Raw genomic sequence first — 22,128 nt, 5'->3', positions numbered from 1 at the left:
ATTTGGGTGGTATCAATATTTCTTCTCTGTAGATGCCCAATTACAAAATTGTCCGTGTGCCACTTGCCAGACTTTTCTTTGTGGGAACATGTGGCCCTTGTTGGCAAAGTGCAAAATTTGGCAGGATCCTTGAAAAACAATTACAAGAACTGGCATATGGAAGAACAAATAGTTCTTCATTCGCTGCATCAGGTCTGTGCCATCTTCATGGAGTAAAAAAGAGACATGATGGATGCCTTGAAGTCCTGACTGGGCTCAGGCCAGTTAGTTCTGATGTGCAGAACAAGAGTATCATCTCTGACCGCAGTAAATGCCATTTTTGGAAAATCTTTATTGTGCCTGTTTGATGTTTTTTGTGCACTAATGAAAATACTTTTTTTTTAAAGTAATTTGAGAAGTGTGTTTGCCTTTTTCTTTCTTCAATGCTGTCATTTTATATGTCGATGCTATTAATGTGACTCCATTTCAAACAGGTTACATATTACAGTGACTTTAAACTGAGCACTGCTGTGGTTATCAGGCATTTGATTGAGAAAAATGTAACACTGTATATTTATATTTTTCATAATTAAAAGATTTAGCAAACATCACACCACAGTTCCATGCAGGGATGGTTTAACAACCGTATTTTCTGCATACTGCGCTTCCTTACTGAGCAGAAGAAATCTTCTTATTTCATTATCCGCCCCAACTAATAACTCTGCATCAGCGCTTGAGGAAATACATTCTATGGTAGTATCCTTATGATGTTATAATTTAGAAACCAAAACATGCAGATTTTTAAGCAGAAAGACATTTATGAAGATGGCTGTAAAGGTGACACTGGTGCATAAACTCCTCATAGTTTGGGCAAATTTCAGAAATTTGGGCCATTTAAAAATACAGAACATTGTTTCTCTGCCTGTATGTTATCTGTGGATATACAGACAATGTAGGTTATAGTGATTAGCTGACTTGTGAGCTACTATTTTGCTACTCAAAAAATAAATAAGCATGAAGACAGAGAACATTACTCTATTACTCTGCACCCGGATGTACAACAAACTCAACCCTTTGAGATTTAGACATCTCAATCCACCACCCTGATAGATTTTTTTTGCTTGGACCCTTTGGTGCCCCAGAAATAATTGCGATGGAGAACATTATTGTCATTTAAAGACTGTTCTCTGACAGACAGTGTAGATGAGAGAGCAGAGGCAGAGCAACCAGAAATGACAGATGACCATATATTTATTTTCTGTTTTTTTTTTTTGCTTCGTCACAATGACCAAATCTAGAAATGGTTGAGAAACCCCTGCAGTTGATTCTGGTATCATGTTGACTAAACTGTCAGTGACAGTCTTGCGTGAGCAACCATACATGGGAACAAAACTTGTTCTGTCAAGGTCTATCAAACAATAAAATCTAAAATATAATTATCTCAATGTGCCTACACCCTGAAATCGCCATACTTTCTTTTCATTGCGGTTAACGTTTTCTTCATTTACTACTGAATATGTGAGTAATGTGTCTTTGCACTTAGTTGGTCTTTAAAGGGCTGATTCCTGTTCATTCAGGTGATCTATATGCCTCATAAACTGAACAAATTGCACACGCATATATGACATGCTAAAAATTCATCTGTGATTTGTGAATAAAATACATAAACAGTAAGTGTTTATGAATATGCGGCATGACTTGCCTTCCAGAAAGTCAATCTGCAGTGCATAGTGAAATTGTCCTTATCATCCTTGTTTATGTTGTATATTTCTTCGTGGCTGTAACTGTGTAAGCACCAGTTGGTGACAGAGGTACTGCGACCTGTTTCGATCCATAAATTACACCTGTTAGTTGACTCCCCTGTCATTTGTGAGTATACTCGGGCTTAAAGGTTAACAAAAGAGAAACAGGGTAAGCTCTGTTGCCGCTACAACAGATCAATGTCAAGTAAATAACCTTTTCTCCCTTATTTCCTGACTTGTATTGATCTGTCTCTCCTTTCCCCGTCTGTCTTCTGCTCTCTGTTCCTTCACATGCAACTTCTACCTTTATGTCTGTTGCTTTTTTCCTTTTTTTGTGACCATTTGAATGGTTCATTAAAATAGTTTAAAAGGCATTGTGAAACTATTTTTACATTCAAAACGCAGCAATTATGGAAAACTGTATTTTGGAAAACTGTATCTGTTTTTCCATCATGTTTGGATGCTTGATTTGTTATTTGGAATGTATGTTTGGTCATCATCATTTATCATTGCTTTGAGTCAGAATATCAGATGGACATCCTGGGTTTACTGTCATGATGCTTGATGACAGATTTTTTTTTCATTACAAAAATCTGTCAAATAGAAAACGAAGGATAAATTATGTTTTTTTTTCTTTTTTTAGATGTGGATAACAAAATTTTGTCAAACCAATACCATTATTAGGACACCATTCTTATTTGACCAAGCTGCGGCTCAGTCGGGGGCTGTGTTTGGTCTAAGGATTAGCAAGACTAAAGGTCTAAAACCTCTTTAGCAACCTGGAGTGTTTATCACACCTTACAACCCAAAAATGTTCAAGTTGCTGTTAGTTAGACTAATTCTAGCTAAAGAGAGAATGTCATTAGGTCTTTAGAATTAACTAGAATTCTTTTGCATACTGCATATACAGTACTACCTCCCACTCTATTTGCGCTGATGATATTATGGATAGAAATTTAAAGTCATCAGCTAAATTTGATTTAGGTTTTCAGTTTTGCACAACTTCAATTTTCTATTTCATGATTTTCAAAACGATAGATGTTCAGATTTAAAGAGATCACTGACCCTGACATCTACAAATGCATTTCTACTTTGTATTGATACAGTTTAATGGACTCCAAAGCTCAAGTACAAAGGACCAATTTGTATTAGCATGAGTCACTTCTTTTAAAGACAGACTCTCATAGATTTATAACAACAGAATCTTAAAATCCTCACTACCACTCAACTGCGGGTTAATCTATAGTGACATAATGTCCTCAGATATACTTGTAAACACAGTTGCAATTGTCTGTGGCCCATTGATTTTTTTCTTTTCGTTTTCTTTTTCTTTTCACACATTTATCAGCGGGGGATAGAGAAACTGGGACAGAGGTTGAATCACAGTATGGATGTTCATGCAGTTGTGCCACAAAAGCTTTGGATTGCTGGTTGGGAACAAAAGCCTTTTTGTAACTTCACAGAAAATCTTCCCCTCTCTCTTTCTCACTGGTTATAACTTCAAACATGAGCACAATATTTACAGCCATTTATGACTGTAAACTATACAACTAACTTTCCAGTAAAAAGTCCACTTTACATTTTTGCAAACCAAAGCAATCGGTAGTCTCAACATTAACTTTCGTTAATGGAACTGTGTTTAATGCCGCCAGCAAATACTCCGGTAACATGCTTAAGTGCATGTTGTCTGCATGCATGAATGCATGTCTGCATTCTCTGTGATTAAGCATTTTGGAGGAATTTAAGTGCTAATCATTTGAACTATTTTGTTTTTACTTCAGTAGATTAGTCAGCAGGTCAAATGTCTACTTTTAAAATTCTAACTACACTGTTCTTTTATTACCTGTCATTAACCTCAAACATTAAAAAAACCTTTTGTTCAAAGTATTGATTATTAATGACTAAAATTTAAAGTGGAGTGGAACTTCCAGGAATGAGTCATATTTGATACTACTAATACTAACTGATGGCAGTGGTCACACTGCAGTGTCCTGAGTGTCAGGGGAGTAGCTAAGTGTATCTATGTTAATTAAAATGTTATGAATTCAACAGTTTTTCAATGTTATTCTGTTGTGTCTCCAATACATAGATTTGCTTTTAAAATGTAATATATGTTAAATCTCAGGGCTGCAGTGTGGTGTGGTGGTTAGCACCACTGCCTCACAGCAAGAGGGTTCCAGGTTCAACTTCCGGCTGCGGCCTTTGTGTGCAGTTTACATGTTCTCCCTGTGTATGCGTGGTAAATGGTAAATGGACTTGTACTTGTATAGCGCTTTTCTAGTCTAGCTGACCACTCAAAGCGCTTCACTACATGCCGCATTCACTCACACACATTCATACAGCACGTCTTAAGATATAACTACGTGCTTTCTAAGCATTCACACACATTCATACCCCCAATGATACACTGGGGGTTCAGTGTCTTGCCCAAGGACGCTTCGACATGTATCCTGGGGAAGCCAGAGTCGAACCACCGAATGCTCTTCCTCCTGAGCTACAGCCGCCGTGGGTTCTCTGGCTTCCTCTCATCGTCCAAAAACATGTATGTTAGGTTATTTGGTGTCTCTAAAATTGGCCTTTGGAATAACTGAGTGTGTGAGTGGTTGTTTGTCTCGTTTGTCTCTGTGTGGCCATGTGATGGACTGGCGACCTGTCCAGGGTGTACCCCGTCTCTCGCCCGATGACCGCTGGAATAGGCTCGAAAAAGTTTGATACAAATTGTCACAACAATGTCTTTTCTTATTTTTTGGCATTTTTACAGTGATGTGAGGTTGGTAAATTGGCATTAAAAAGCAATGTGACCCTTCTAGTCCTGTGAGAAGACAACGTTCTTTCATTTTTTTACCCTCACTTGATGTTTTGTCAGATTCAGCCACCAAATAAAGTTGTTTACAGAAAAATAACATGGATTTGGTTTGAAACACTTCCTTTCACAACCTTCATATTTCTGATAAAGAGTCGGTGTTTGTGAGTTGGGAGTGAGGATGGGCCGTTCAGAAACATTGAGGTGGCACATATCTTTGGTTTAAAGAAAGATAAGCTGCCAACATTTTTCGGAAGACTGACCTGAGACTTTGATAACTGTAGAAGGACGAATAATAAAGAGCACCTGCTGGTGTCAAACAAGGATCAGTGCCATCCCGGTGTTGAGTTGTATGAGTTACTTCAGCACTGCAACGTGATCCTTAGGACATAACATGCTGCGAAGACCACCAATGTTGCTAGTCTTTACAGTGAAATACAAGATGGTTTTGGTTGTTAGTGAGACCATGGTTTAACGTGTGGAGACTTTATTCCACAATATATGTTCACTGTCAAAACAAACATGTTTGAATGACACTTGCTTTGTTTCAAGATGAGCAGATGTAATTTTGAGTAAAAGGCTTGGCCCACTTATACTTAAATAATTAATTTGATATTCAATAAGCGATAAACTTATATTTTTATTTTGTTCTAAAACAAACAAAAAAATCTTTCTCTTTTTTTAATCTGTAGAAACTAGTTCTTTGCCTCTACCACATGAGCTGATGTGATTTAATGTCATTTTTTTAAAGACTAAACTTACTATATTGTTATATTAGTGATCTATTTATTGTAAGTGCCAAACATCAAACAATATTTTTCACCGACTATGTAACCTTTCTATGTAAATTACTAAAAATAAGCTTTAATGTCTAAGCTTTAATATTTAATGTCTAACCCTAACCCTCCGTGAACACAACGATGTTTGTGGAAAATGGGATCTTGCTTCTGTTTAATTTATTGAACCTCATTTCATTGTTTTATATGCTTGGTGAAGTAGTCTTGTTGTACAACAGTTTCAGCTGAAGAACCTTTTCTGCTGAAACTGAAACCAGGCCTTTGGGTTTGAAAAAAAAAAAAAAAAATGAAAGAGAAGTTCTCTGTGGTCCAAGGTCAGTGACCTGCTCTGTAGCTGCCTCTATTCCACCTCAGGGCACCTGCTAAAGTCAGCCCTCTTTTAGATTCCCCAAATCGTGGCTTGCCACTGGTTATTTTCAGCTGCGATAAAGTGATCCCAGTGACCTGAAAGGTCTGACACACTGCTTTTTTTCTTTTTTTTAGGTAGAAGTCAAATGCCATTGCATTGCCTCTGGATCAAAGCCTTCAAAGTCAAACTCTACTTAGGCATCCATTGAAATAAGAGCTCCAAGCCAAGCTAAGTGTGCAGAGCCAGACCAAGCCCATGACTTGAATTTCACTCACTCTACAGCCAAGTGGTGCGCATGTGCAAATACACACACACTTTACATTTTTTGGTTACAAATCAGTCTCTGTCATTAGCTTTGCCAGATTATAGAAGTCAACCAGTGAAATGCAATTTAACTGAAAATGTTCAATACTTGAGTTTGAGTGATTGAGGTTAGTTCCTAAAAGATGCTTTTAACAATTCCGATATAGGGCAAAAGCTTTTTTACCCCCTTTTTAATTTTTAAAATGCAACAGTTGTTTAGAAGTGATTGAAGGAGACATGGAATAGATATTGTACTTGGTTCCTTCCATTCTCTCACCTAATCCTGGTGTTGTCCTCTTCCTTTTCCTGTTACCGACATTACTGCACAACCCCTCCTCCACCTGACAGGATGCGGTGTCTGGCCTCTCAACAGATAATGTGACGCACACGTGTGCTTGCGGAAGGCGAGGCCATGAGCCACAAAGGTCCACACTGGGTCCAGGATTATGATAACATCAGGAAGCGCAGAAAGGAAGAGGTGTCTGCAGGAAGTTGGCAGGCCTGTGAAGGCCTTGGAGAGAATTGCACTTATCTTTCTGAGAAGCCTGGGTGTCAGCTTGACTCTAGCATGAAAATCATGCTGAACAGATGACACAAACATTTTACTGGCAGTCACCGAAATCTCTGTAGATGGCACATTTAATTTTTTTTTACTCTAAATTATAACTTCTCTTTACTCATTTCTGTCAGAACTGTGACAACATAAACTGAACCTCTGTAAGTCAAGAGAAATATTCTGTCCTTAAAAGCTTATTCTTAGCAGAGGCATCTCAAAATAAATGTTAGGGTTAGAAAGTCCAGATGGTCTTTTAGAGTGTATTCCCCCTCCATAAGGAGTCTTGATTTATGACATTCTCTAATGGTATCTCTGCTCTGATCTGGCTTTCTTTCACCCCGCTCTCTTCTGAAGATTTAAACTTAACAGGTCCTCTCAGCTCTATCGTTAATCCTGAAGTACAAAGGAAGATATGACTGTAGAAAATTTGAGATGCTTTCTTCCTGCGTATTCCTTCGGTACTCAATCACCTGGTGTCTGATGAATGATAAACTGATGAGCAGACTTAATCTAGCTGAACGCCCTCCTGCTGCTTCACTTTATAGTCCCCAAACATATGTACTCCTTGGTGAAAATTTGCCGTGAAATTAGGTTACTGGTTTGTGAAGAATTCCTCTCGTGACTCAGCAGTGACTGAGCTTATAAGATTGACACCCATGCCTTCAGGTGTCAGTAGGTTTCTGAGTGAGGTGACAACTGACTCATTATTATCTTCTTTATGCTTGTGTTCAACCTCACATTCTCCAGTAAAGGTTTAGACAGTCGTCTTGCTTAGATACTGAAAAAAGTTGACGCTGCCTTGAAGCACAGGAAAATTGCACTGAAACCACTATTGTTTTCTACCCTTAAGTAAAGTGCATAAACATAATTGCACACTTTCCTGTCCTGCACCTATTTCAACCACTATCAACCCCAAATGTCTCCCCTACATCTCACAGATAAACACAGTAGGAATGTTGCATTGGCAGAATTGTTGCCCACTGCAAACAAATTTAGGAAATTCAGAATACAGGAATAATCCTGTAACACCACGATTCAGATCACTATCTCTCTTGAGAACAGCAGGCTTTGCACTATGCATAGAAAGGAAAACTTCCACATACCACATATACTTCCATTTCTCACCTGTTTAACCAGAAAATTAGACCAATGGAGAAATTATAGCATTAAGGTTACTTTTGCCAGCCTGAAAGGTGAATCATCAATCAACTTGTTCAGTAATATCATTAAGAGTTTCTGTGTAAATTAGTGTTTAGTCAGATGAAGTTTGTCTATCAGTAAGCAAATCAGAAATCGTTGTTATTTAAAAGGGTTTACAAATTTTCTCTTCCAACTTCAAACAGGATGAGGGGCCCATCATGCATTGCTTGGCATCCCATTGTCAGTGATCTTGTGTTATTAAAACTGTTCTCATCTTAAGGCATGTGTTTTTACAGTACACAAACTTCGAAAGCTTTGCATTTCAATCTTCCTGTGGTCTCAGCACCAGCTTGGAACTTTAGCCCTTGGTTGTACAGATGACAGTTTATTATCGTCTCTCTGACAGGGTTTGTACCCTGAGGGACTAGGAGCTCATACTTTCGTGAAAAAGCACACTTATACTGGCTATGTCATTCCTGCGTTGCTTGCTATTCATGCATGCTTTTCATCTGCCATATTTCCTTATCAATTCTTTATCCTATTCTCTGAAAAAACAAAAATATTGTTTCCTTTTGTTTTCCTTTGTAGCCCACTTGATGCAATCTTTATAGACAAAAACACCGAATAATGTCATGTACATCTTGGTGTGGCTGTATAAGATTGTCTGCCATACTTTCCTATTTGTTTAATGCCAGTGCTCCACATGCAATGATAAGATTGTAATAAGATATATATTATTCAGAACAGCTGTTTTTGTGCTACTGTGAAATAATTATTTGTTCCTTTATGTATGCATATTTCTTCAAAACAGAGCAGGGGAGGGACTGGGGAATTTTTGTTGTGCAATTAGTGTATTGACTTGATCTGGAGTTGGTATGGTGTTGATGAGTAATAAAACTACTTTTCTTTTTCTAATTTGCCTTTCACTGTGAGACATACTTTTCATTGTGGTGCTGCTGTGGTATTTACATAATGTATATTACATAAGGACCTTTACCCAGAGCAGAGAAACTCAGCATCTCAGTGCAACATGCCATTGGGCTCACTTGGATCTGAAGTTGGCATAAAAGCCGACAATATATAGAAAGTTGAAAAAATATAACATACATGGGAAAAGTTAATTCTGTCCATAAGAAGCCATCGTATGTTGCTGGAAAAAGTTATGTTTTTGCAAGATGTGAAGGGCTGGGAATATGGATATGTGCAATTTGATTCAGGGATCTTTTCTCCCAGAGCGAATTAACCCAATCCTTCACAATGGAAGAGCAACACTTTGGTCAAAATGTTTTCAGAATTTAGATTTTGTTTGCTCTGTTTTGGTGCATATGTACATATATATAGGGTTGGGCAAATATTAAATTCTTTAATCGCGTTAATCGCATGATTTCCTGTGATTAATCACGATTAATCGCATTGTTACATAAAAATATCCAATAATGAATTCAAAAGTAGCATATAACGCACTTTTATTGGAACTGTACAGTCAAATGATTGAAGTACTCCAGTGATAAGACGATTAAATGTTGCAGTGCTTACAAATAACTTTGTCTCTGTCGACTACGCCGTCTGGAAGAACTTTTAAATGAAAATGGCCATGTAAAAGTTCCGTAACCTTCTCCATGTTTGTTTAGCCCGCTTCATCCGCAATTCTTTTCTTTTCTGACTGTTTCCTGTGAGTCCCGCAGCAGTAAGCAACAAACAAGGTTAATTCATGATGGACTTTTTCAAAATAAAAGCCAGTGAGCAACAGATGTTTACGTTAAAAATAATAAATAATAAAAACTGCGTTAATGGGAGACAAATAATTGTCGGTGATAATTAATTCATTAGTTAACACAAAAATAACTTGTTAATGTTCCCAGCCCTAAATTTTATATATATATATATATATATATATATATATATATATATACTGCAAAATGGTTTAGTAAGTGGTAGTATCCCCCATGGAGAAGATGGAAGAAGGCCAAGATCAAGGCACAGAGAGAGGTTAGCCCGTTATCACAGCTTTAGAAAGGTGAATAAATAACTTCCTAAAAAATTCAACAAACTGTCCACACATGAGGTGCTAGAAACTGCCAAACAATGACTCACAGGTAAGGATATGGCCTGAGAAGGCACACGAGAGAAGCTGAAGCCAGGGAAGGATGCTCTCTACTGAACCATGCAAAGTATACTCTCAGTGGCAGGGTAATAAGATGAGAATATATCCACACATGGCTGAGACTGGACAATACTGGAAGAACCTATGGGAAAAAGGAGAATCACATAACATCAATCCTTCATGGCTTGTGGACCTGAGAGCTGACCATTGCGGTCTCCCATAACAAGAACCAGATATCATAACCATGCTAGACATTCAAGAAAGGGTTTCAAGTATGAAGAGTTGGACTGCCCCAGGTCTAGACGTGATACACGCTGACTGACAAAAGAAACTTCGATTCATGAATGCCTAGCACAAATAAACCAGCTGCAAAAGAATTGGACCCACCCAGTATTATCAACCTAAGGTTGCACAGTCCTGATCATGAAGGATTCCAAGAAGGGGTTCAATTCCATCCAACTGCCATCATAAACCTGCCTCTGTACAACGTAAAAGCTCCTGTCAGCCATTGTAGCACATAAGATAAGTTGGCACATGGCTCAATATATGAGCAGGGCTCAGTGGGAAATAACATCAGAGGAGTTAAATACCAACTACTCATACACATCGGTATTGAAATGCTTTGAACTCTACAACATCAGTGGGACTCTAAAAGCAGTCATCAAGAGTTCAATGGGACAGTGGAGGACAACTCTGTAGGCCAATTAAATGCCAATTGTAAGAGTTACCATCAAGTGTGATATATACCAAGGAGATACTCTGTCCTGGCTGCTGTTCTGCATAAACCTGAACCCCCCCTGGCAAAAAGTGGTCATGGATACTGGTTTCGATGTGGAGCAATCATCAACCACTTCCTTTACATGAATAACATCAAGTTGTATGTCAGGACTGAGCGAGATGTTGACTTCCACCTCACCAGGATGTACAGTAAGGTTAATAGACATTTCATTCGTACTACAAAAATTCAACTGAATGGCATGAAAGAGAGGCAAGACAATCACAATTTAAAGGGCTGAACTACCAGAAGGCAACATGGCAGATGTGTAGAACCGCTATAAATATTGTTGAATGGAGAGGCCCCAAGGAAGTCAGCCACAACCAACTGCTCACAAAGAACAAGGCAGGTTCTGAAGAGTCAGCTGAACGGGAAAAACAAAAAAGTGAGTATTAACATATATGCCCTGCTAGTTATCAGAGACTTGACTGATACAATAACCTGGTCACACCATAGCAGCCACTGATATCAAGCCAAAAAAACTCACAATGCATGGAGGGTTTCACCCCAACTTCATCTCCCTGAGACTGTATATTATGAAGAAGGAAGGCCGGAGGCTTATAAGCATCAGAGCTACTATCCTGGATGAAATAACAAAGATCCAGGAATACATCAGGAAGGTGAACTTCTAAGTAAATGCCTGAGGCAGCTGAAACCCAGTGAGGGAGCAGAGGAAAAGGAGGAACCATCATGGAAGGTTAGGCCCCTACACGGCATGTAACTGTGACAGATTGAAGAGATGACTGATATGAAAAATATCTAGAAGTGGCTAGAAAAGGCTGGTTTGAAAGACAGCAGGGAGGTGGCAATGGTAAGCAAAAGAACACAACAGCAATACAGACTGGGGTCTACCACACCAGAAAAAATCCCAGGTGCAGACTGTGCAATAGGTCTTAGAAACAGTCTAGCACACAGAAGCAGTGTGACAGATGCAAGCTTGTATGACATACATGAAGCACCATAAACAAGTGGTTATGGGTTGAAATACCCAAAGTCAGGGTAGGAGAAACCACCAGAGATGGTGAAGAATGACAGAGGTAAGATTCTATGGGACATCCAGATCCAGACTAATAAACGTGTGCTAGCGCCTGACATGATGTTGGTTGACAAACTAAAAATGTGGAAAGTAAAGGCAACAGTGGTGCCAGTGGTAATTAGAGCACTCAGGGACATGATCCTCAAACTGAGAAAATAGTTCCAACAGATCCCTGGAGCAATATCAAAGATCTCTGTCCAGTAGAGCGCTGTCCTAGGAAGCACTAAGATACTTCATAGAGCTCTCAAGCTCTCAGGCATCTGGTGGAGGACCTGAGCTTGAAAGGCAAACACTCAAATGTTTTTTTTTTCCAATTTTTGTTTTATTCAAAACTGTCAGTAATTAACAGGATGTAGTACTGCTGTATGCATGCTAATAATGCAAACATAACAAGCATTATTATTAACTAAAAATAAAGTCTCCACTTTGAAATGACTGAATACATACTTTCTTCAACCCTAGAATACATTCCATAAATCTAAACTTTAACAGCCCACACAGTCCTCATAAAGAGATGGAATCGGGGGGCTGGGTGGCACAGTTATGTGCAGTGCTTGGAACCAATCAGCTTTGTGTGATCTGTTTTTGAGCCTTACATATGACTGTTGTTTTTTCACATCTGAATAAGACTATGTTCAGCTAATAACATAACATGAATGTATTTAAAAAAACTTTCACCTTCTTTGGTGCCATTTAACTACTTGGTTACAAAGAAACACAACAACCCTTTACAATGAAACTTTGACACTTCTTGGTACATTAGTGTTAGAAAGAAAAATGACTTGGTTATGGTTAGAAATGATCATATTCAGGACAAAGTCTTTTTACTACCTAACCGTCACATTGATGGTCACCATTTTGACACTTCACATACAGTTGCTCTCATCTCCACAAAAGGTTGCATCGGTCAGATTAGCCTGCATGAGCAAATGACCCATGGGAATGTTTTTGGGAAGAGGACAATCTTGGAGAGTTTGTAGTTCCCATGCTCTGCATGATTCACATCACATCAGTATCATGCACATCTGAACTGACCATGTAATTATTTTGGGGTAGTCACAAAAATATTTTAGACTTCAGTACGTGTCAACCATGAAAAGAGCTAGATTTGCTTTTGAAGTAAATGACAAAAAAGAGCATCCTGTTTGTGTCTGATGGGACTAAGAATTAACAATGTTTTTGTTTTTTTAAATATTTTGAAGGTGTAGAGAGCATCTCCTCTATGATTTCCAAGACTACCACGGACTGCATATCTCTAACTGTGTCATCCTCCTCATCTGTGTCAAAATTATACCGTTTTCAAATTCCAACAAGCAACCTCTGAACCACCAACCTACACTCTTTAAATGGCAAACTTTAATGGAGATTTATACCATGCTATAAGAAAGGTCTGCCATGGGTCTTTCAGTAAAAGTTTATGAAGATCTATGAAAAGCATGTTACAACTTAAGTTGTCTATAACAAGGTAATACAACTGTCACAAAACATAATCTTCAGTTCATGTGACATTACTTGCTCCTTTATGTTGGTTTGCATGGAGAGGAAGCTAACGACAAAAAGCAGCCTTTGGAAAATATGTGTTTAAAAGGTGTTTTAAACAGGGAAAAGTCAGTATACTGGATGGTGAGTTGATTGGCTAGTGTCGTGGTGCAGTAATACTCAACTGTCAGCGAGGAGACATTAAACCTCTTATTCAACCTTGTACTGAGACTTTATTTTATTTAAAATGTATTTTGCTGTTTACGTCTGCATTCATCTGTTGTTTGGTTCAACTTAGGTATAAAAAAAATCTTGGTTTGGATTAGAAGAACATCATGACTTGCCTTAACTCATTCATACATAAGAAAAGCATTGTAAAGCAGCCTCCTAAAACCTAAGGGTTTCCAAGAAACATTGAGATTGTCCACAAAAATCTTTATTTCTCACCCTCCACCAATGTATATTCCACCATCTATAAGCATGAAATACGAACCACTCAAGAGGTTAAAACCTTCAGGTTTTATTGTATTTTACTGAATATGCCCATGTCATTTTATTCAAGCAAATCATTGTTAGTGTGTATTGAAAATGATGATGGAACGCTCACCTCTCATCAGGCTGGAATGTTAAATACATGCAATTGTCGTTCAGCTCTGAAAGGGAAATGCAGACATATGTTGCACCAGGTGTGACTGATATGAAATATACCCATTAGCAATGATTATTATATGGTGGAAATCTTGTTTATTTTGATCTTTTTTTGGCTTATTAAGGGATGTATCACTGCAAAAGACAACCCCAACCCTAACCCTTTATAGTTAGTGCCTGATTCATATTTTGCTTGAGACTGAGCTGAATACGGAGTCTTGCCTGCTAACCTAGAGTTTCTGTCAAGAAGGAATCTTCTCCAACACTATTTTCAAGAATCAATGCCACTGCATCCTGAGCATTCTTACAGAAATAAAAAAAGGCAGTTTTTATCTGACACCACAATGATGTGTCAGTGCAGCCAGCCCCTTCTTCAGTACTGACACGGTTCTCTGAAGAAGTCAGGTGGTGACCAATTAAATTTTAGCCTTGTGTGTGCCAGCTTACCTTCTACTTCACTTGTATTGTGTTGTATATGAAAATGCAATAAATATTCAATATTTATTAGGCCGACATTTACTGATAAGTTCATTCTAAAGAGATTAGTTTCCTATTTTGATCTACAGTATTGCTGTGATGTTTCAACAGCAAACTTATGTAAAGAGGTTCTACCCCACAGCTGCACTGTATAAAGACAAGAAACCCTATAACTGTGCTGAATTGTACCACTTTTATTTAGCGAGCAGATTGTAGTGCTCTGTCACCTTTTGCCCTCCTATCTCTCCAACATCCTTTGGGGTTTTGTTCACCTCATACTTTGCTGTCATTGGCTTGACGTTTTTGTCAGCTTGAGCCTGGAGGGCATCAGAGCAGCAGGTTTGTCCTGAGCCTCTCAGTTTTGTGCTTTTCATGACGATATCTGACTTACTATTTCAAGCAGGGAGACACAGAGACTAGCATGGAGGCAGAAGGGGTTGTAAAAATCAGGACTGGTAACCTTGTCTGCCCATGGTCATGGGTCATTTGGCAAGTGCATGTTGGAATTTGCCTCAGTAGGAATCCCCTTTTCAAGGCTAGTGTAGTGAATGAGAGGAGCTGAACAGGGAGGGACACACAGAGGTGAAACAGAGAGACAAAGTAGACTGTCGACGCAGTCTTACAAAGGAAACAGTCTGAAATACTTGTATGTTTTGGGGATTTTGCTGGTATGGTCATGTATTTTCATGTGACGTGCATACTTATTTGATTTATGATGTTTTTAAACGCTTTTATAATAATCAAAATCTACTTAAATCGTATAGGTTGCCTAATGCTGAAGCTTGAGCAGTCAGAAAAATCTGTTGTTTTTTTTGCCTGCTGATGAATTATCTCTTTTAAAGCAAAACTTCCATGGTTTATTGTGTCAGCTCATCAAATGAATTTGCTGTGTTTGTTTTAATTGAGTGCTGAATGTTTTTAGGTTTTGGTTTATGAGCATAAGGAATATTTTCTTTTACAATTGAAACACACTTTATAGCCATAATGATGGAATATGATTAAAACGTATTAGCTTCAGGTCTTTATAGTAGTATTATTTCACTTTCAAATGATGTTCACAAGCTTTTTTTACTTAACAAAAAAGCACACTTTGATTTACCCTAGAACAATAATCTGCAAAACTAAACAAGACTAAACAACAAGCTGAACTTAGCAGAACTGTATGTTGCATTGGCACCGTTTCATGGTTGCCTCCATTATCCCCAGTACTGCATTATCACTCTGTCCTATTCTCTGATCCCTCACTAGGGCTAAAACTGATAATGCATATTGCAGACAAGATACTGTAAACTTATGCAACATCTTCAGCTGGAGCTTGACGAAAGACAATAGCTTTTTGTATTTACTCTCATTTCCTTCCCTAATTGAGTCACAGACTAAAGTGAAGCGATACAAAGGCTTTTTTGTTAGCTACAAGAAACACCTATCCAAACACATTGTGCAAGGGCATGTTGGAGCAATTAATAACTCTCTGAGGCCAGCCAGTCATGGACTTGTTCAAGTGTAGTCAATTTCAGCCAGTAGGTCAGCCCAGTCTGGAATGCCTAATAAATATTGAAATAATGAGGACTATAATTACCAAGATATTTTTGTTATTTTACATCTCCAAAAGAATAAATTCATCATGTTCGTGTCTAGAAATAGTTAAGTCTGGAAATGTGTGTGCAAGCATATGGGAATATTGTTATTTAATCTTGAGAGTCAAATGCTCAGTTTCTGTAATTAGACATAAAAAAATCAGACATCCTTTATGACCAGAAACGGGCACCAAGTATTAGGGGGTTTATAATATGTTACATTAACCTTGTCACCAGAAAATAGACTGTTCCAAATTCCCCAGTGTCAAAAAACTAATGTAAAGTGAAATAAGAATCCCACTCAGTTATTCAGTCCTATACTTAAAGACTTCTCCTCTGACACACTCCTGATAAATGGCAGTTCTCTTGGCAGGTGGGGTGATTAAAAGCTGCAGTCTTGAATGTGTTATGAAATGATACAGTTTTCTTCTCCACAGAGATGATCTGTTGGGTCTGTAGGTGTTAGTTATTTCCCTATGTTTTCTACAGCTTCCACCCATTAACACGTAACACTTAGGAGATCGTGCGGTAAATGATCGACTCGGATGACAGTTATGGGTCTCTAGCTGCAGATGACAGGGTGCTTTAAAGGCGCAGTAAATTATTTTGAAAGTAAAAGCAAAGCTGGGTGGGTGCAGGGAGTAAGCATGCCATTAACATTCTCTCTATCAGGATATACGCACTACACATTTCATTTAGCTGACATTCGTGTAGGCTTCTGCAATTAAGGTAATATGAGGCTTCTTGCCACGCATTGCAACTCATGCTTGTACACTGCAGGAGCTATTTGAGGGCTTGAAAACAAGGTTTAAAACGGTTAATTGGAGCAGTGAGGGGTTTTATTGACGAGCTGTCTTTTGTTGCATGCTTTGCCAACCCTTTGACCCACAGGCATACACCTGGTATTGGGTCAGGTTACAGCCAGGCTCCGAGGCCTGCAGGTCAAGACCTAGCGCTTCACAGACCTCTAATCCTTTGCACTGCAGCATATTTGACTGAAGGGCTAGATCCACACACTCCCAGACTTCATTCTTGAGGAAAAGCACAGCGCTATCTCTCCTGCTTGCCTCGCCTGTCTTTTCCTCCACTCCCTCAACAAAGTGATGATTTAACACTTAAAGGATGTTGAAGAGGTTTTGTGGAGCATTAACCTGTTGTGATTTAAGAGCTTACTGAATTATGAGGAGTACATTTTGTCTGTACATGGGTTTGTGAATGTGTGTCCGCTTGTACAGTATGTTTGGGAAGAGGAGGGAAAAAGAGAGTGAGCTGGTCAATGTAGTTCTTTTTCTTTATTTTTTGCAAGACCCGAGAGATACATTTCAATTCTTCAACATCAAGGTTTAAGACTCAAGGCTTAGAAACTAAGTTAGGAGAAAACAACTGTGACACCATGAGTGCGAATTTTTAAAGTGACTGGTTCAAGTCGTGATTTGCACTGATGTTGGGAGGTGGTGAATTTTTTTCTGGCCATCAAAAGAGGTGAATGAAAGGCTACTGATCGAGAGCATTATGTGATAATGCACTCCTACTAAGTTAGTACTTTGACCTAAGGGTGCATACTAATTACGCCACAGATTATTCTCCCAGGCAATGCAGTGAAAAGCACACCAGGGGGAGCAGTTATACTGTTATTTTGATCCACAATCAGAAGACAGAGGAGCTTGGAGTTCCCATCTTAAACGCTTTCAGAAGCAACAGAATAGATATTTCTTGCATGATTACATAAATAAGCACATTTCTAGTGGAGACCTGTTTCACAGTCTGCCCAATTGCCCTGCCTCAAGTGGCCCCTGCTGTTCCTGGTTCAGAGGATTTCAGAGCATTATCCTGCCTGACTGCTGAACAACAAGCTCGTTCAAACACTTCCAGCCTTAACTGTTGTGAAATTGTGCTGAGTGGCATATGGCTCAATACAAAATATTAGTGATATGATTTTCATAATGTTTATTCGCTTCTTTTCATATTTATTCTTCTCATGTGTACAAAAAACACGTGGGCCTTTTCTGCTGAAGACTCAGTCAGAAACAGCAGTCATATTCACTCTTTTTCTGTTCCACCTTTTAGCAATCTTTGCTTGCTGCTGTATACCCTTGCATTCGGATTACTCAGTGCTTCTGTGCTGCCTGTCAAGGAAAGAAAGAAGCATAATGAGTTAAGCTACTGTGTGTTCACCTCCCTGCATCAGCAGCCTTCAGCAGTTTCAATAACACGAGTCAATGTGCAGAACGATATGTGTGACAAGACCAGCCGCCACAATGACAACAACAATAACGAGATAAACCTCAACACGAACAACAAAACATTTATTCACATACTGGTAATATGTCATGACAAGCAGTTATGTCAGTGGTTAGAAAACATCTCACTAAATTTACTTAATCTTACACATTGAGTTTTCTGCAGTACACTAATATGAAGTGGCGTGATGGTTTGTGTATAGTCAAACCAGCCAGCGTCAGTATGCACTCCAATATAAAAGTAAAGTATATTTACTTGTTCCTCCTGATTTATCATCAGTGCCAAACAACATAGTTAAGTTGCATGTATACATTTGGTGAACTGAAAAGAATAAGAAATACTGAAGACAGTTGGAAGTCTTCCACCCTCTCAGCTCACACCTACTGTAGTTGAAAAGTTTTGGTCTCCAACTCTGAACATGCAGCATATTAATGCTGAAGCCAGACTCTAAGAAAATTACATAATTAAAGATTCATTTTCCGACTTTGCTTTACTCATACAGATTTTTGTAACCATGCATTTTATAATATTCCACATACCCTATATTACCGTGGTCATCAATCTTTAATATTGTGTTTTAATATAAACACAAACAAATGTGCAGAAATACCTATTTAAAGTGTAGAAACTGTAGTTTTAAACATGTGTTCTTGTGAGCGTATACAGAACTGGTAAATGGTTGGAGGGTGGGGGGGCTCCTCTTTTCTCTTTTTTTTTTCAGGATCAGGTAAATGGCTCTATTACCACACTTCTTTTAAGTTGGTTATTGCTCCATATAACTGACATACGATGCAGCCTCCATTTTTGTCCCCGACAGTTATGGGGCTGTGGTGATCATGTGAGAAATTTCTCCGGTGCCCTTGGTTTAATAGGATGTGTGTCTTACATCTCTGATAAATACACCCATTTGAGAGAAGTAGCTTGGAATTTCAGCAGCCTGTACCGCTTTATCCTGATCCGAGAAGCATACGATATAACAACCACGCAGAGATCTTAGTACAAGTGTTTTCAGACATGACAACAGAACTACCGTACATATCTCTGGCAGACGTTTTATCTGACTTGGTTGTAAGGGAATAAATAGAAATTTAGCATCGCTTTTAAAGCAGAAATCCTGAGCGGCTGTAATGAGCCAGAGACACACTGCCCTTTTTTAATAGTGATTGCTGAACTTTGACTCTCAGATTCCATCTCCTTGCCCCTAACTTCCTGTCTTAGCACAGCAGAGGAGTCTCATTGCCATTCCACCGCTCTTGGCCTTTCTCTTCCTGCGGGAATTACCCTGAGTTGTGTTGCAGTGAAACAACTATTTATTAAGTTTCCACTCTGTTAATTTTCCACTTTGTTGTGCCTCTCTAAACCAAAGACACTCGGGCTTACCACGTCAGTCTCCTCCACCCCCAGACTCAATCACAGTACGTATGGGCATTAAGAGGGTTTACAGTTGAAAGCTGCCTGCTGTGGTTCTGAGAAATGATTATGAATAAGAATGAATATTTTTTAGGATAACCTTGTAAGTGTAAATTAAACACATAACTTTAACTTTGCTTTTTTTCCCTCGTCACTGCAATTTCTTTTTTTCTTTTTAAATAAATATTCTGTTTCTCATACTGGTCATGGTTTTCATGACTAGAAAAATGCTCACTCCATGCGAGTTCATAGAGTAGATAGGGAGATGACTCTGCTATTTTTATTTTTCTTCATCTAAAAGCTGAATATTTTTAAAAACTAGTTTCATGCTCTGAGGTGGGGCGCACAGCCATTTACACTTCTAATTTAGGGATTCTTTATTCCCAAATGTTAAATACTAATGATTGGCCCCCATTTTGAGCTCAACCCCCACTGGAGGCCTGTTCAGGAACTCCACTGAGGCATTTGTGTGTGTCTACCCGCTCCTTTCTTCCACTTTAAACCACACAGGCTCAACTTCACAGGACGATCGACAGCCCGTGGACAGCAGATGAAAAACTAAGGCAGAATATCCTGCGCCTGTTAAGTCCTCAACTAATTAGTAAAAATGGTGTCCTTTCTTTTCTTTTTAAGCATTTAGTCTCGGGGGTGGCAGAGAAAGAGAATAAGACAGAGGGGAGGAGATGGAGGAAGGGGGGAGATGGTGAGTGAGGGAGAAAGGAGGGATGGGGCGATGCTAAGAGCAAGGCTGGAGTGAGGGAGTGACTGAGAAGGAGGAGAGGCATCAGAGCTCTCAGCTGGGCTGTTTTGAAAACACTCCGTTGAAAGCCTCTCGCTTAATTCATGGCTTTTGTTTTTAGACCTTTTGTGTTTGCCAGTTTGACCATATAACATCATACATCTGGTCTATAGATTTTTGGGGGCTCTCTCGCTCAGGGACTCACAGATTCCCCCTGGGCTCAAATTCGAGTGGTCATGTAACATAAAAGCACCTCAAGTGTGGGCTGGCAAGAAACACAGAGCCAGAAATGTGAATAGATGGAAGGGATGCATTTTGTACATCAAAGGATAAGAGTACAAAATCGTTTTACCATCTTCAGCTCTAGTTTGTGCCGTCTTACCTGGTGAGATTGTGTGGTTGTTGTGATTGTTTATAAAAGCAGTACACCCTTTATACGTGTTTCTGTTCATGCGTTTGAAGAGTAAGAGCGGTGTTCAGAATTTTAACTTAAAACATGAGCTCATGCATGTTTACAAGAGAATATCGTAGACCTGCAACCAGCTCAGTATTTGCATTTAAATAAATAATTATTATAATAATGATTAAAAGGATGTAAGTCAGTTATCTTTTGCAGGTTGTGTACCCGGTGTCAATACTAGCTCCATGAAAGTAATACATAACAAGTCTACTACAACGATTATTACAAAATAGATGATCTATTTGTCCTTATAGAACAGAGTTGTCATTAAGTGCACCAGTAGGTGAATTTTACTATTGATGACTGCAAAGATACTTCCAATAAAACCATTAAAGACTTTATTGCCGCAGCACATCACCATGAAATTATCTCATACATCGGTAAACAAGAAACCGTTTTGGTTTTCTTCTGCATAGCTTTGGTCAGGTACTATAAAATGTAAGATTACACATAAACTCTTGGCCAAGTGTTGTTGCCGAACGTTTCTTGAGATTTCTTTCTTACTGGTTGCTAAACCTGCACCTGTTACTGTCTTTTTGTTTTATAATTGTCAGCGAACAATTCAGCAGCAGGATAGGGTTAGTCAATGACAGATCAACCAGAACAAAAAAATAAATAAACACCTGAAAGGTGTGCAGCATTATCTCCTCTCGATGTAATGTCTGACCGACTAACCTTTGGTCTCTGCATTCATGTGGATGTTACTTTCATACGAACCAGTCACCTTAACATTGTTGCACAGCAAAACCTCAGCCAAAACCGCAAAGGCATTAGTGCAGCCATGGCACAGGTGATAGAGTGGTTGTTTTTCCAATGAAAAGATCACACCACTTTAAAGTGTCCTTGGGCAAGACTCTGAACTCTCATGGTGGCCCTGGTATGCTCATCGAAGCATGTTTCTAGAGAAAGTGCTTCAAATGTAGAGTCAAAACATATGATAATAAGCTGTGTAGAATGGTTTGTATGAATGAGAAACACATTATAACGTGCTTTTTATAACCCTACATGAGGTTAAAAGGCTTGAAATAAATGTGAACCATTACTGCAGCAGATTTTTAATGCAGGACAATGTCCCTTAGAAATGGCATTGAACCAGCCTCTGAACTCCCCAGATCCCAATTCAATCGAGCATCAGCAGGGGTCTCTGGAACAAGCCTGATCCTCAGATGCCACCACCCTGCAACACATGGATGGTGGACCCAAAGGAATTGCTGCCAACATCTCAGTGCAACACTACAGTCTCATGTCCATATCCCAACATGTCAAAGCTGTTTTGGTGCAATCATGGTGACACACAATATTACAACAGGTGATTTTAATGTTATGGCTGATTAGTGTGTAAATTTTTTTTAAATGACACAGATTTGTATATATGGAGGCCTTTTTCAGTTGTCGTACCACGCGACAGGCAGATTTGCCTCTGTTTTAATCTATAACTCAAAATTCATATTCATGGCACCAGGGTATGACATCACTATATCAAGTGGTGGTCTTTCATATAATTCTACACGTG

Source organism: Leuresthes tenuis, unplaced genomic scaffold (genome assembly GCF_036924035.1).
Source record: "Leuresthes tenuis unplaced genomic scaffold, fLeuTen1.0.hap1 SCAF_5, whole genome shotgun sequence".
Taxonomy (NCBI): domain Eukaryota; kingdom Metazoa; phylum Chordata; class Actinopteri; order Atheriniformes; family Atherinopsidae; genus Leuresthes; species Leuresthes tenuis.
This window is presented reverse-complemented; position numbering follows the sequence as displayed.